The 15,239-nt window shown below is 36.8% G+C and overlaps 1 protein-coding gene across 1 annotated transcript in view; it reads left to right on the top strand.

Annotated features, from left to right (window-relative positions):
* GPC5 (glypican 5) overlaps positions 1–15,239 on the top strand; it is a 1,486,194-nt gene that overhangs the window by 908,603 nt on the left and 562,352 nt on the right. The window lies entirely within an intron of this gene.

The following is a 15,239-nucleotide window of genomic DNA, read 5'->3' as shown; positions in this document are numbered from 1 at the left end:
GAGTGAACAGGAGATAGAGAATAGAGTTGTTGTTGTTTAGTTGCTAAGTAATGTTCGGCTCTTTTGTGGCTTCATGGACTGTAGTCTGCCATGTTCCTCTGTCCATGAGATTTCCCAGGCAAGAATACTGGAGGGGGTTACCATTTCATTCTCTAGAAAATTTTCCCAACACCAAGATCTAACCCACACCACCCGCATTGGTAGGTAGATTCTTTAGCATGAGTCGCCTGGGAAGCCCCAGGTAACAGGATGTGTGCATGCTCAGTCCTGTCCCACTCTGAGACCCCATGGACTGTAGTCTGCAAGGCTTCTCTGTCCATGGGATTTCCAAGGCAAGAATACTGGAGTGGTTTCCTTCTCCAGGGGTCTTCCCAAGCCAGGGATCATACTTACATCTCCTGCACCTCCTGAATTGCAGGTGGATCCCTTACTGCTGAGCCACTGAGGAAGCCCTAAAGAGGGTAGAAAGCATCTATTTTTATAAGGTAGTTGGGGCAGAGGTCAATAATTTTTTATAGGCTTAACTCTAAGTGGTTATTTTTAAAGTGCCCTGAGGAAACCAAAGTGGAAACTTAGACAAGACATTCTAAACTCAAGCCCTTATCTAAATGTTCAGACTCGGTGTGAGTAGGATTATAATACTGAAAAATGCCTAGGCAGCAACTCAAAAGGAAGGTTGTTTTCTTCACAAATTGCTTTTCTCAAAGATAGTTTTTCTCATCACATGTCACCTTGCTGTCCCTGGAATGGGAATTCTAAGTGTTTTTGGCCAAGGAAACTAGGGGAAAAAAAACAATATGAGTAAGGAAATAAAATTGCAACACAGTTGCTGATACACACAGCATTTTTTCTAGCCAACAAGGTCACTGAAGTAGAAGTTCATGCCAGTTCTTTACTCCCCAAAGAATAACATACCCATATCAATTCCTGGGAGCTGTGCTAAGAAGAGTAACAGATTTTTAAATCTTGGCCTACCAGTACCATTTATACTTAAAATGTTATACAGTCCCAAAATTGTATCCAGAGAATAGGGCCTTCTGCACTTCAGACATTTGCAAATAATTTATGACAAAGCAACTTAGGGAAACCGAGTGGAAAGTGATTAAATATAAAAGCCATATGATGTATCTACTGTTTCCAGAAGTTGAGGTTCTGTTTTTTTTTTTGTTTTTTGTTTGTTTTGCTGATTGTGCCAGAAGGGAAGAGTCTCTTACGTTGATCTAGTAAGGTCTCAGCCAGCCAGCTTCTGCTTTGCCTGAGCCATGTAATATAAAGGATGTATAGGATGTGTTGATGAAACTGTTGGACTAGACTTCTGCCCCAAATCGCTGCTCTGTTCTTATCAACATAAGCCAACTAGGATCAAAAGGACTCCCCTTGCCCCACACTTTATCCTTTTCTTGATGTTCCAAGGTCTAATCTGGAACCAGACAGAAAAATCCTGTTTAGACAACTGTCCTTTCTTTTCTGACCCTCAGCCTTTAGTTCCATGTTGTACCTTTTAAGGGAATGCTCTTTTCACAAGAGTGAAGTGAATGAGAGAGATTTGTCCTATCTCCAGATGTAGTATTGATAATAATCTGGATAAATTTGAACTCCTCCATGGCTGTCCCTTAGGCTGATTTTATTGTGTATCCTTTTATCAATTTGAAGAAACATAGCTCAGAACACTAATTAATTTAAATATTGCATATAAATTCTGAAATTATAATTTCATGGATTTATGTTAATAGTGAAGGTTTTCTGGAGCAGATAGAGAGCTGTAGCACATACCAAACTGTGATACTTTCTAAAATTTCAGTGATACCTCTCCTTGCTGAATTTTCTTGGAAATAAGTGCAACTGGGTAGTTGTCAAGTATATTGTATCTTTCTCTCTCAATCCAGTTTGTCACAACTCCTGGGGCAGTTTCTTATAACTTCCAAACTTAAAATCACCTCAAGTTTTGTACCCTACACTGCAGAGGGAAACCCTGACCTAGTGAGATCAGTTCACTTCAGTCGTGTCAACTCTTTGTGACCTCACGGACTGCAGCATGCCAGGCCTCCCTGTCCATCACCAACACCCAGAGTTTACTCAAACCCATGTCCATTGAGTCGATGATACCATCCAACCACCTCATCCTTTGTCATCCCCTTCTCCTCCCTCTTTCAATCTTTCCCAGCATCAGGGTCTTTTCAAATGTCAGTTCTTTGCATCAAGTGGCCCAAGTATTGGAGTTTCAACTTCAACATCAGTCCTTCCAATGAATATTCAGGACTGGTTTCCTTTAGGATGGACTGGTTTGATCTCCTTGTAGTCCAAGAGACTTTCAAGAGTCTTTTCCAACACTACAGTTCAAAAGCATCAATTCTTTGGCACTCAGCTTTCTTTATAGTCCAACTCTCACATCCATACATGACTACTGGAAAAACCATAGCCTTGACTGGATGGACCTTTGTTGGCAAAGTAATGTCTCTGCTTTTTAATATGCTGTCTAGGTTGGCCACAACTTTTCTTCCAAGGAGTAAGCGTCTTTCAATTTCACGGCTGTAGTCACCATCTCCCGGAGAAGGCAATGGCAACCCACTCCAGTGTTCTTGCCTATAGAATCCCAGGGACAGGGGAGCCTGGTGGGCTTCTATGGGGTCGCACAGAGTCAGACATGACTGAAGTGACTTAGCAGCAGCAGTAGCAAGCATCTTTTAATTTCATGACTGCAGTCACCATCTGCAGTGATTTCTGAGCCCCCCAAAATAAAGTCTGCCACTGTTTCCCCATCTATTTGCCATGAAGTGATGGGACCGGATGCCATGATCTTAATTTTCTGAATGTTGAGCTTTAAGCCAACTTTTTCACTCTCCTCTTTCACTTTCATCAAGAGGCTCTTTAGTTCTTATTCACTTTCTACCATAAGGTTGGTGTCATCTGCATATCTGAGGTTATTGATATTTCTCCCAGTAATCTTGATTCTAGCTTGTGCTTCATCCAGCCCAGCATTTCTCATGATGTACTCTGCATATAAGTTAAATATGCAGATTGACAATATACAGCCTTGACGTACTCCTTTTTCTGTTTGGAACCAGTCTTGTTCCATGTCCAGTTCTAACTTCTGCTTCCTGACCTGCATACAGATTTCTCGAGAGGCAGCTCAGGTGGTCTGGTATTCCCATCTCTTTAAGAAATTTCCAGAGTTTGTGATGATTCACACAGTCAAAGGCTTTGGCATAGTCAATAAAACAGAAGTAAATGTTTTTCTGGAACTCTCTTGCTTTTCTGATGATCCAGCACATGTTGGCAATTTGATTTCTGGTTCCTCTGCCTTTTCTAAAACTAGCTTGAGCATCTGGAAGTTCATGGTTCACATATTTTTGAAGCCTGGCTTGGAGAATTTTGAGCATTACTTTACTAGCATGTGAGATGAGTGTAATTGTGTGGTACTTTGAGCATTCTTTGGGATTGGAATGAAGACTGAGCTTTTCCAGTCCTGTGGCCACTGCTGAGTTTTCCAAATTTGCTGGCATATTGAGTACAGCATTTTCACAGCATCATCTTTCAGGATTTGAAATAGCTCAACTGAAATTCCATCACCTCCACTAGGTTTGTTCATAGTGATGCTTCCTAAGGCCTACTTAACTTCACGTTCTAGGATGTCTGGCTCTAGATGAGTGATCACACCATCGTGTGACCTACTAAAATAACTGCAGCAAGGTAATTTAATGCCCATTAGACATACCCCAAACAGTTAGAAAGGAATGCAGTTGGCTAATATTAGGTTGGTCAAAATTCTGTTGGAGTTTTTCTGTAGGATGCTTTGGAAAATCCTGAACGAATGAACTTTTTGGCTAACCTAGTATTTTGCTAGATGAACAGTATTGTTTTAAATGTTTTTATATATGGCACTTACTGAATAGTAACTGGTTGTTTAAAAAGGATTTATTTTTTCACCACTTATTTTCTTTTACTGGACACATTTTTAGGCATTCTGTGTATATGTATCACAGATAACAAATAGAAGGGCTATTCCAATAGAGTAGTGAGGAAGAACAGGGTTCTATATAAACACAAAAATACCTGACCTATTCACTCTCAGATATAAAGGAAATAACTATAAAGCTGACACTTGGTAAATAAAAATTCTACTGATAAAGAGAGAGTGAAATTGAATAAACATTCAGAGAGTGTTTCAAAGTAAGATAAACTGTTTTGAAAATTTGGTGATAGGAAAAAAACCAAAAATACATGGCAGCAGAAGAATTGAATAATAGTAACATGGTGAGAATATAGAAAGTTAATGAGAGAAACAAGGGCAAGGGTCAATTATAAAATGTCTTGTATTTTATATTGAGGGCTTTGACCTTTATCCAAAAGGCAATAGAACTCTAGGTTTTAAATTCAAGCATGATGAAATCAGATATAATTTAGTATAAAGCATTAACTTCTGGGTTAGAATATTTTGCAAAAGGCACCAGTGGAAATGGAAATCCTTTTTGGAAGGTTCTGAAGTAATCTAGGAACAAAACGATTTCTTAGACTAGAGTAATAGAAATGGTAATGGAAAGAAGGAACAGATGAGTGAAATTTTGAGGAGTTGTGAATGTGATAAATGGAAAAGAATCCTATCTTTTTCCAGATGTGGATAATTGGATAAGGATTCATTTTCAAGTTTCAATTTTAGTTTCTTAGAAGTTTTCTTTACTGACCTTCACTAAAATAAAACAGTGGAATAACCAGATCTTCCCATTTGGTCTGAAACATTCTCATGCATGCCCACAATAACTTGAACTTCAGAGTTGGAAGAGCTCCTTTCCTGTTTCATCTTCACCACTTGGGAACTACCTATACTTTCAGATTTGGTTGTTTGACTCTACCCTTGTTGGCCACATTGATATTAGAAGTGTCTAGTTTAGGGAGATATGTAAACTTAAGGATGGAAATAGGGAAACTGAAATGAGATTTTCCCATTAAAAATTACGACTCAAGTTGTAGAGCAGTTCAGTGAAGGTAAACTGCTCAGAGTTTTGTCGGATGAGATACAGTCTGGGAAAACACCTAGGAAATATCTGAGAAGAATTAACACTCAGATTTATTTTAAAATGTTTTAATTTGTGCTATACATGAACAGTATGAAAAGGCAAAATGATAGGATACTGAAAGAGGAACTCCCCAGGTCAGTAGGTGCCCAATATGCTACTGGAGATCAGTGGAGAAATAACTCCAGAAAGAATGAAGGGATGGAGCCAAAGCAAAAACAATAACCAGTTGTGGATGTGACTGGTGATAGAAGCAAGGTCCGATGCTGTAAAGAGCAACATTGCATAGGAACCTGGAATGTTAGGTCCATGAATCAAGGCAAATTGGAAGTGATCAAACAGGAGATGGCAAGAGTGAATGTTGACATTCTAGGAATCAGTGAACTAAAATGGACTGGAATGGGTGAATTTAACTCAGATGACCATTATATCTCCTACTGTGGGCAGGAATCCCTTAGAAGAAATGGAGTAGCCATAATGGTCAACAAGAGTCCGAAATACAGTACTTGGATGCAGTCTCAGAAATGACAGAATAATCTCTGTTTGTTTCCAAGGCAAACCATTCAATATCACAGTAATCCAAGCCTATGCCCCTACCAGTAACACTGAAGAAGCTGAAGTTGAATGGTTCTATGAAGACCTACAAGACCTTTTAGAACTAACACCCAAAAAGGATGTCCTTTTCATTATAGGGGACTGGAATGCAAAAGTAGGAAGTCAAGAAGCACCTGGAGTAACAGGCAAATGTGGCCTTGGAGTACAGAATGAAGCAGGGCAAAGGCTAATAGAGTTTTGCCAAGAGAACGCACTGGTCATAGGAAACACCCTCTTCCAACAACACAAGAGAAGACTATACACATGGACATCACCAGATGGTCAACACTGAAATCAGATTGATTATATTCTTTGCAGCCAAAGATGGAGAAGCTCTATACAGTCAGCAAAAACATGACTGGGAGCTGACTGTGGCTCAGATCATGAACTCCTTATTGCCAAATTCAGACTTAAATTGAAGAAAGTAGGGAAGACCACTAGACCATTCAGGTATGACCTAAATCAAATACATTGGAAGTGAGAAATAGATTTAAGGAACTAGATCTGATAGAGTGCCTGATGAACTATGGATGGAGGTTCGTGACATTGTACAGGAGACAGGGATCAAGAACATCCCCATGGAAAAGAAATGCAAAAAGGCAAAATGGTTGTCTGAGGAGGCCTTACAAATAGCTGTGAAAAGAAGAGAAGCGAAAAGCAAAGGAGAAAAGGAAAGATATTCCCATTTGAATGCAGAGTTCCAAAGAATAGCAAGGAGAGAGAAAGAAAGCTTTCCTCAGCCATCAGTGCAAAGAAATAGAGGAAAACAACAGAATGGGAAAGACTAGAGATCTCTTCAAGAAAACTAAAGATACCAAGGGAACATTTCAAGCAAAGATGGGTTTGATAAAGGACAGAAATGGTGTGGACCTAACAGAAGCAGAAGACATTAAGAAGAGGTGGCAAGAATACACAGAAGAACTATACAAAAAAGATCTTCACGATAATCTTCAGATAATCACAATGGTGTGATCACTCAGCTAGAGCCAGACATCCTGGAATGTGAAGTCAAGTGGACCTTAGAAAGCATCACTGCGAACAAAGCTAGTGGAGCTGATGGAATTCCAGTTGACCTATTTCAAATCCTGAAAGATGATGCTGTGAAAATGCTGCACTCAATATGCCAGCAAATTTGGAAAACTCAGCAGTGGCCACAGGACTGGAAAAGGTCAGTTTTCATTCCAATCCCAAGGAAAGACAATCTCATAGAATGCTCAAAGTACCACACAATTACACTCATTTCACATGCTAGTAAAGTAATGCTCAAAATTCTTCAAGCCAGGCTTCAGCAATATATGAACTGTGAACTTCCAGATGTTCAAGCTGGTTTTAGAAAAGGCAGATGAACCAGAGATCAAATTGCCAACATGTGCTGGATCATCAAAAAAGCAAGAGAGTTCCAGAAAAACATCTATTTCTGCCTTATTGACTGTGCCACAGTCTTTGATTTTGTGGATCACAATAAACTGGAAAATTCTGAAAGAGATGGGAATACCAGACCACCTGACCTGCCTCTTGAGAAACCTGTATGCAGGTCAGGAAGCAATAGTTAGAACTGGACCTGGAACAACAGACTGGTTCCATATAGGAAGAGGAGTACGTCAAGGTTGTATATTGTCACCTTGCCTATTTAGCTTATATGCAAAGTACATCATGAGAAACGCTGGGCTTGAGGAAACACAAGCTGGAATCAAGATTGCCAGGAGAAATATCAATAACCTCAGATATGCAGATGACACCACCCTTATGGCAGAAAGTGAAGAGGAACTAAAAAGCCTCCTGATGAAAGTGAAAGAGAAGAGTAAAAAAGTTGGCTTAAAGCTCAACATTCAGAAAACTAAGATCATGGCATCTGGTCCTATCACTCATGGCAAATAGATGGGGAAACAATGGAAACAGTGTGAGACTTTATTTTTTTTTGGCTCCAAAATCACTGCAGATGGTGACTGCACCATGAAATTAACAGACGCTTACCCCTTGGAAGGGAAGTTATGACCAGCCTAGATAGCATATTAAAAAGCAGAGACATTACTTTGCCAACAAAGGTCTGTCTGGTCAAGGCTATGGTTTTTCCAGTGGTCATGTATGGATGTGAGAGTTGGACTGTGAAGAAAGCTGAGCGCCGAAAAATTGATGCTTTTGAACTGTGGTGTTGGGGAAGATTCTTGAGAGTCCCTTGGACTGCAAGGAGATCCAACCAGTCCATCCTAAAGGAGATCAGTCCTGGGTGTTCATTGGAAGGATTGATGCTGAAGCTGAAACTCCAGTACTTTGACTACCTCATGCGAAGAGTTGACTCACTGGAAATGACCCTGATGCTGGGAAGATTGGGGGCAGGAGGAGAAGGGGATGACAGAGGATGAGATGGCTGGATGGCATCACCGACTCGATGCCCATGAGTTTGAGTAAACTCCGGGAGTTTGTGATCGACAGGAAGGCCTGGCGTGCTGCGATTCATGGGGTCGCAAAGAGTCGGACATGACTGAGCGACTGAACTGAACTGATACTTTAAAATAAATAAAATTAGGAAAAACATAGATATGTTATGGATGTGGTTTATGCAAAGACAACTCAGTTATTCAGAGAATATTTTAAAGAAAATGGCTTAATTTTCCTTTAAGAGACTAGTGAATAAATATAACTCTTAAAGAGTTAAGAAAATTGAATTGATTATTTGCATATAATACTGAAATAATTCCCCAGTTTAACTGACTTCAATAAATGAACTAACTATAGTTTCAAATAGCATTGATTAAAAAATTTTTGTTGTATTAAAATTCTTTTTTCTTAGCATTACATTTGTCCTTTTTCTTGCATTTTATTCTGTGTATAATGCTCAAAAGGTAATGATTAGCAAGGTTTTAACAGAAAATCGTAAATAATAAAAATGAGAATGAGAACTATGTTAACTTTAAGAAAGTCAGTACTAACACTACTTTGTTTCTAATGAAAATGGCTGAAGTTTTTAAAAAAAATAATCTTCAGGTTAATTACATAGACCCCCCCCCCAGACCCACAAACTGATTGTCTTAAAAAGTAGGAAGAAAAGTAATATACAAGAATGGGAACTATGCAATAATTATTTTGCTTTCTTGAATGTAATATTTCCTTTCACTTTTAGTACTAATCAGTCTATTTTGTACCTCCATATAATCATTTAGCTTTCAATAAAATACATTTTAGTCATGGAAATATAACTACTGAGGAGCCTGGCAAACTACAGTTGATGGGATTGCAGAGTCTGAACCAACTGAGTCTGCATGCACAGTGTTTATATATCTAGTGTCTTCCTAAATAATTTTCTGTAAAGAAAAGTGTAATAAAACTAAAAATATAAAATCTGTACTGAGTATCTGTTAATGTAATTGAAAGAGCATTGAGTATGTTTAATAGACTCAAAGTAAAAGCTCAAATGCACAAAGAATTTTAATTATATATTTTCCAAGAATACTATTACATTTGATAAACTACCTGAAGATTACTTTTTTAGAGAAAAGTTGCATATGTATCTCTATAAATCAGAGTTTTCAAGGAATATTCTGGATGAAGAAGGGCTTTTCCTGCTCAAATTTTGATGCTGAGCTACGTTTCTTTGGTTGAATGTTTTCATAATTTTTGATTAACATTATCTCAAAGTACCTCAACTTTTTTCTTTTAATCACTCACTATTCATATTTCTACGTGCTAAATTGTACATTGTATTCCCTCTAGTGTAATAAATTTCTGTTCTTTATAGTTCTTCTTGTTGATTCTGTATTAAAACTCTTTTATGTCAAATCTTAGCTTAAGAAATGATATTCACAAGGTCTTATATTTCTAAGTACATCACAGTTCACCAAAAATGACTAATGTGAAGCTGACTAGAGCCTTTTCCAACCCCTGCGAATGTATTTGGAGGTTGCCCAAGGGGCAGGACTTTTGAGATAAAAGTCATTATGTTGATGGATAGTGTACCTGGGACATCAGCACAGACTGGGGCTGTGGGCGCAGGGGAATGGGGTCTGATCAGTCTAAAATGTTGTCCATGGAAGGGTGGGAGGTTGCCGGATGAGGGAGAGGGTACAAGATAATGAGCAAGATGGAGAGTTCTTCAGGAAAAATAAGGAATTTCTGGGACTTTCAGATGCTGGAAATGTGACAGAAGATAGATTTTAATGGGGTTTACATGGCTTGTGTTGTATTTAGCCTTTTTCTGTTTGAAATAGGCACAATGTTCAGATTTTATTTGGATCCCGCACATGTACTTGTTGAACAATAGGGAAATCTTGTCAATAGAAGATTTTTAAGTACTTCAATATAGTAAATTTCATTTCTGGATAATGTAATTCATGGGCAAAGACATATTCCAGAAGTTAGTAATTAATGTAAGTTTGATAGTCCCCTATTGGAAAACTATAAATAAAAGCAGAGAAAATGTTATTCTTGTAGGTTTTGAATATTTTTGAATTTTACTATGAGTTGTTTAATTATGAACATATACTTTTTAAAAAAGTATGTGTTTAAACACCTGCTTATACAATTCTTGATAATTGGCAGCACATTTATTGAGATAATCTTTTAAGGGTTAGTGTCCCAATCTGATGCGGGATACATGAGCCTATACCATGCTAATAGTCATTCATCAATTAGATTATTAGCCACTTATTGTAAAATTGGCCACTATCTCTTGTGTTTTCTCATAGAATTACTGATACATGCATTTATTGTATAAATTATCATATGGTCCTATATTGTTTGTGTCCTTTACTAATCGCTGCAGTCTTTGTAAGGAGGGTAGATGTGTCTTTAGCATTTTTGTTTTGTAAATATTTTATTCCACATCTTCGGGAATGTATACAGGACTGGTACAGAGAATATTTTCAGTGAATGTCTGTTTTTTGTAGGTTGAATGAATAAAAAACAGATACAGGAGCCAATTCAAGGAGAGCTCAAGTATTTAAGCATTTATTTAAATGGAAACATTATTTGTCTTCATTTTCTTTTCATCTGGTGGAGAGAAAGGTAGAAATGCAAAGGGCTGTAGTAGAAGCATTTAAATTACTTTGAGTAGATTAAAAATATCCCCAAAGTGGATATAATATTTATTGTGTTTGAATAAATGAGAATAGGAATGTTTATGCAGTTTTTAGGAGTGATTATTATTCCACTCTTCAGGATTGATATTAGTGAATTAAATACATAGTTGACCTTTGAACAACATGGGAGTTGATTTGAGTATACTTTATAGTTGGCCTTCTGTATCCTTAGATTCAGCCAACCATCAACCATGTTGCACTGTAGTGTTTACTGCTGAAAAATATCCATGTATATGTTGTTGTTGCTCAGTCTCTATGTTATATACAACTCTTTGCGACCCTATGAGCTGCAGAACACCAGGCTTCCCTGTCCTTCACTGTCTCCCGGAGTTTGCTCAAACTCAAGTCCACTGAGTTGGTGATGCCATCCAACCATCTGATCCTCTGTTGCACCCTTCTCCTGCCTTCAGTCTTTCCCAGCATCAGGGTCTTTTCCAGTGAGTTGGGTCTTTGCATCAGGTGGCCAAAATATTAGAGCTTCAGCATCAGTCCTTTCAATGAATATTCAGTGTTGATTTCATTTAGGATTGACTGGTTTGATCTCCTTGCAGTCCAAGGGACTCTCATGAGTCTTCTCCAATTCCACAGTTCAAAAGCATCAGTTCTTCGGTGCTCAGCCTTCTTTATGATCCAACTCTCACATGCATACGTGATACTGGAAAGACTATAGCTTTTAGTATACAGACCTTAGTCGGCAAAGTGACGTCTCTGCTTTTAAATACTGTCTACGTTTTTTATAGCTTTTCTTCCAAGGACCAAGTGTCTTAATTTTATGGCTGTAGGCATGCACAGTTCACATCTTTGTTGTTCAAGAATCAACTCTACATACATTTACTAAGGGAGAATGCTTTGGTAAAAACATTAGGAATCATAATTATGAGCTTTCTTTCAATTTGAGGCTGCAATAGTTTTCCCCGTGGGAAGACATCTCTAAAACTAAAAGAGGAATTTTATTTAAAAATATGAATTAAGGTGGAAATTCATTCTTCATGAAGGTCACTTACTCCTACCTTCATCATGAACCATTTCTAATACTTAAAGCACAGTCCATCTGTGTTATTGCACAGATTGTCTGGCACATCAGCATATACTTATATTCCACATAAACACTGAACTTCCAGGAGCTGACATTTTTATGATTACTCCAGTGATAGTTGACCTTTTGCCTTTCCTTAGTGAAAAGTATCTACTTTCTGAATATGTTAAACGTGGCTGACCCTTAATGAGCATTGTCATACATCTATATGTCAGGTATACTATACAGTAAATCAACATTAACACTATCATTTTTCAGAGAAATATTTATAAGAATTTTCAAAATCCTTGCACTGTTATATTCCAGTCTTTAATTCAACAAGCTATGGGAAATAGTGCATTATGGTCTTTAGTTTCATTTACTCACTCAACCTCCATGTATTGTTCTAAGTATCATTAGCAACATATTAATAGAGTTTTATTTAAAGGTAATTTATCTATTGCTGTGCAACAGAGTCTCCTTCAGTCTAAATTAGGAAAATAAATGTAGGCTGTAGCTTATAAATTTACACTGCATTATCACTTTGACTGTAAAGTTTCTTCCCAAGTATGAAGGAAATGCAAAGCCATGTTAGAAAATGGAGTTTCATGCATTTTTGTGTTGAGCAATCTAAGAAACTTAAATTATTTATCATCTCAAATATTTCACTTGAGGGAAAAGTAAAATCAACCCAACATATCACCATTGTGTTAAACAAAATATGATACAGGATTAAGTAAATTTTATAGAAGTTTACTCTTTTAAAGAAAAACACATTTCTCCAACATACAGGATAATGACATGCAGGTGTTTTTTCTAGCTGTTCAACTTTTACCTTTCAATAAATCTATTTTATGTCATTTCACTTGTAATTTTTGGCTTTGCTTTGTTTACTTAAAAGGCCATATAAATATAGTCATTCTTTTAGTACACGATGTTCCTCATAAGTGTTTTATTAAGCTAACTAATGAGTTCCAGCTTGCCTGTTGCTGGATGCCTTAATTCTTAATGACCCTTGATAAGGGAAAATATACTTTTGTCTAAAATCTCTCTTTCTCATCAAAGCTGCAACCCCCTCATCGAAACATAAGGCAGATGCCAAATCTGATTAACAACTAGAAAGACTGTAGGCCAAAAATTAATACAGGCCCCCAAGTACCTAAATTTTGCTAGGTTGTTTTAAAGGTTTTGAAGCATAATATGATTTATGAAAGAGAATATTTTGAAGATACTTGAATGTGGATTTTTAAAATCAATATGGTACACAAACTATATAAACCAACTTTTTGAATCTTTAACTTATTGATAGTAAATCTCTGGTGTCTTATTACAGTTTAATACTGGTATGAGTTATTTTGCTTTGATAGTAGCAAATTACTACTGGCTTTTTCTTTAGTATAGAATTGTATTATTAGAAATTGTCTTTCTAAAAAAATTGTGAAAGATTTATCTGGAGTGAGCTACTTAGCCTGTCTCTTAGCAAATGGGGGTGGCTTGAAGATCAGCCAGTTTAAAATCCTTTATAGATAAATACATCAATGGTTACTGTCATTGTTACATCAATGGCTTTCCAATAAATTATATTTAAAAAATAATAAGTTTATACTTAAATGTTGTTGTTGTTCAGTTGCTCAGTCCTGTCCAACACTGTCTTGCACTATCTCCCAGAGCTTGCTCAAGCTATGACCCTTGAGTTGGTGATGCCATCCAACCATCTCATCCTCTGTCGTCCCCTTCGCCCCCTGCCCTCAATCTTTCCCAGCCTCAGGGTCTTTTCCAGTGAGTCAGCTCTTTGCATCAGGTGGCAAAGTATTGGAGCTTCAGCTTCAGCATCAGTCCTTCCAATGAATATTCAGGATTGATTGGTTTGATCTCCTTGCTGTCCAAGGGACTATCAAGAGTCTTCTCCAGCACCACAGTTTGAAAGTAATTTGAATACAACTATACTAAATATTCAAATATTTTGAATATAGTAAGATATGTTTAATGTAAAGACTTCAAAATGCATAAATTGAAAAATGACTCAGTTTAAAGACTGGAGTCTAAAATAAAATTAATAGTCAAATAAAATTGTTGATGGGAAATATCACACAGGAGCAACTTTCTTTTTGCTTTTATAATTGCAGTATACTGATTTGGCCACTAAATTTCCTTATTATGTTTTCTGTTATAATTCAGTTCATGTGGTCATTATTATTTCTTATCTTTCAGCCATTTTAGAGTGGACTGAAAAAATTTCTTGCATTGCTCAGTTTTCTTTGAAATACAATAGCTTCCATGATACTTAATATCAACAATAAGGAGTTAACATGGATACTAGTCAAAATAGTCCTTGTGATTATAATTAATATAATTTTTATTTTTCAATTTTAATTTACAACCAAACAATAAGTGAATTTATCCATGTAGCAACTATTTAATGCATGACACATCAGCTAATCTTAGGAATACAGAGATAATTTATACATAGCCTCTATTAATTCAGGTGGGGAAACAAAGGCACACAGAGGTTAAACAACTTATGTAACTTTACACATATAATAAGTGGTGGAGCTTTAGATCTGATCAGAGAAGAAAGATAAGTAGCCAGGTAACCAAGCAGATGTTTAGTGAAGTAAACTGAATCTCTGTCCTAAGTTATGGCATAAAATAAAAAGAAGAAATGAAAATGATGTGGAGTATCTGATAATATTGCATCAGAAATCAAAACAAAAAAGCAAAACTTGTATTTGTGTGGTTTTAAAAGTAAAGCATAGTTTTGAAATTTCTATAGAAACCAAAAGAAATTTCTGGAAAATTCTGGCCTGAGCAGAACACAAGAACACATACAAGCACATAGATAGGTCTTGCAATTGGTTGATACAATCTCCCTAGCTAGATTGTATGCTTTTGTAATTCTCTATAAACTCAATTCTGTGAACAGAGTAGGCAGTCAAAGTACTAACGAGTTTTTCAAATTTCAGCGTATTTGTGATGGGAGAGTTTTGAGTCGAAACGAATTTCATGGACTCAACTCTGTTGTACTTTTCATCTTTGAAGAAATAATGTTTCATGCTCAATTTATGTCATGGACATACTGACATAAACTGAATTTACTCTCTGAATTCCTCCAGATCAGACTATTATTTAAATTTGCTACCGCAGAAAAGTTTGTGTCTTTAACAAAGAAGTATCTATATCTCACATGAGGAAGGGAGGAGTCTGGTAAAGTTTTGGGTCAACTCTGTGTCTGTGAGGGAGGAGGAAAAGAAAACCAAGACATTCATAAGTTAGAAGTAGAATTTCAACCTTGTTATTATAAGATTCTTCTTAGGAAAAAGTTAATAGTTGAATTTCACACTTCCTAAAATTAATCTCCCTCTCTCTCTTTGCTCATAAGTTCAAGCAACTCTGAAGGAAGCCGTTTAATGCAAGGCAATCCTATGAAACTAAATACATCAGAACATTAGTCTCAACTTTAATTACTATTTCTGAGCACCTAAACAAGCTACTTATTATTTTTGATGTCACATGTATTTTTTGTAAAATAGGGCAAAAATAATG

Source organism: Odocoileus virginianus, chromosome 8 (genome assembly GCF_023699985.2).
Source record: "Odocoileus virginianus isolate 20LAN1187 ecotype Illinois chromosome 8, Ovbor_1.2, whole genome shotgun sequence".
Taxonomy (NCBI): domain Eukaryota; kingdom Metazoa; phylum Chordata; class Mammalia; order Artiodactyla; family Cervidae; genus Odocoileus; species Odocoileus virginianus.
This window is presented reverse-complemented; position numbering and strand designations above follow the sequence as displayed.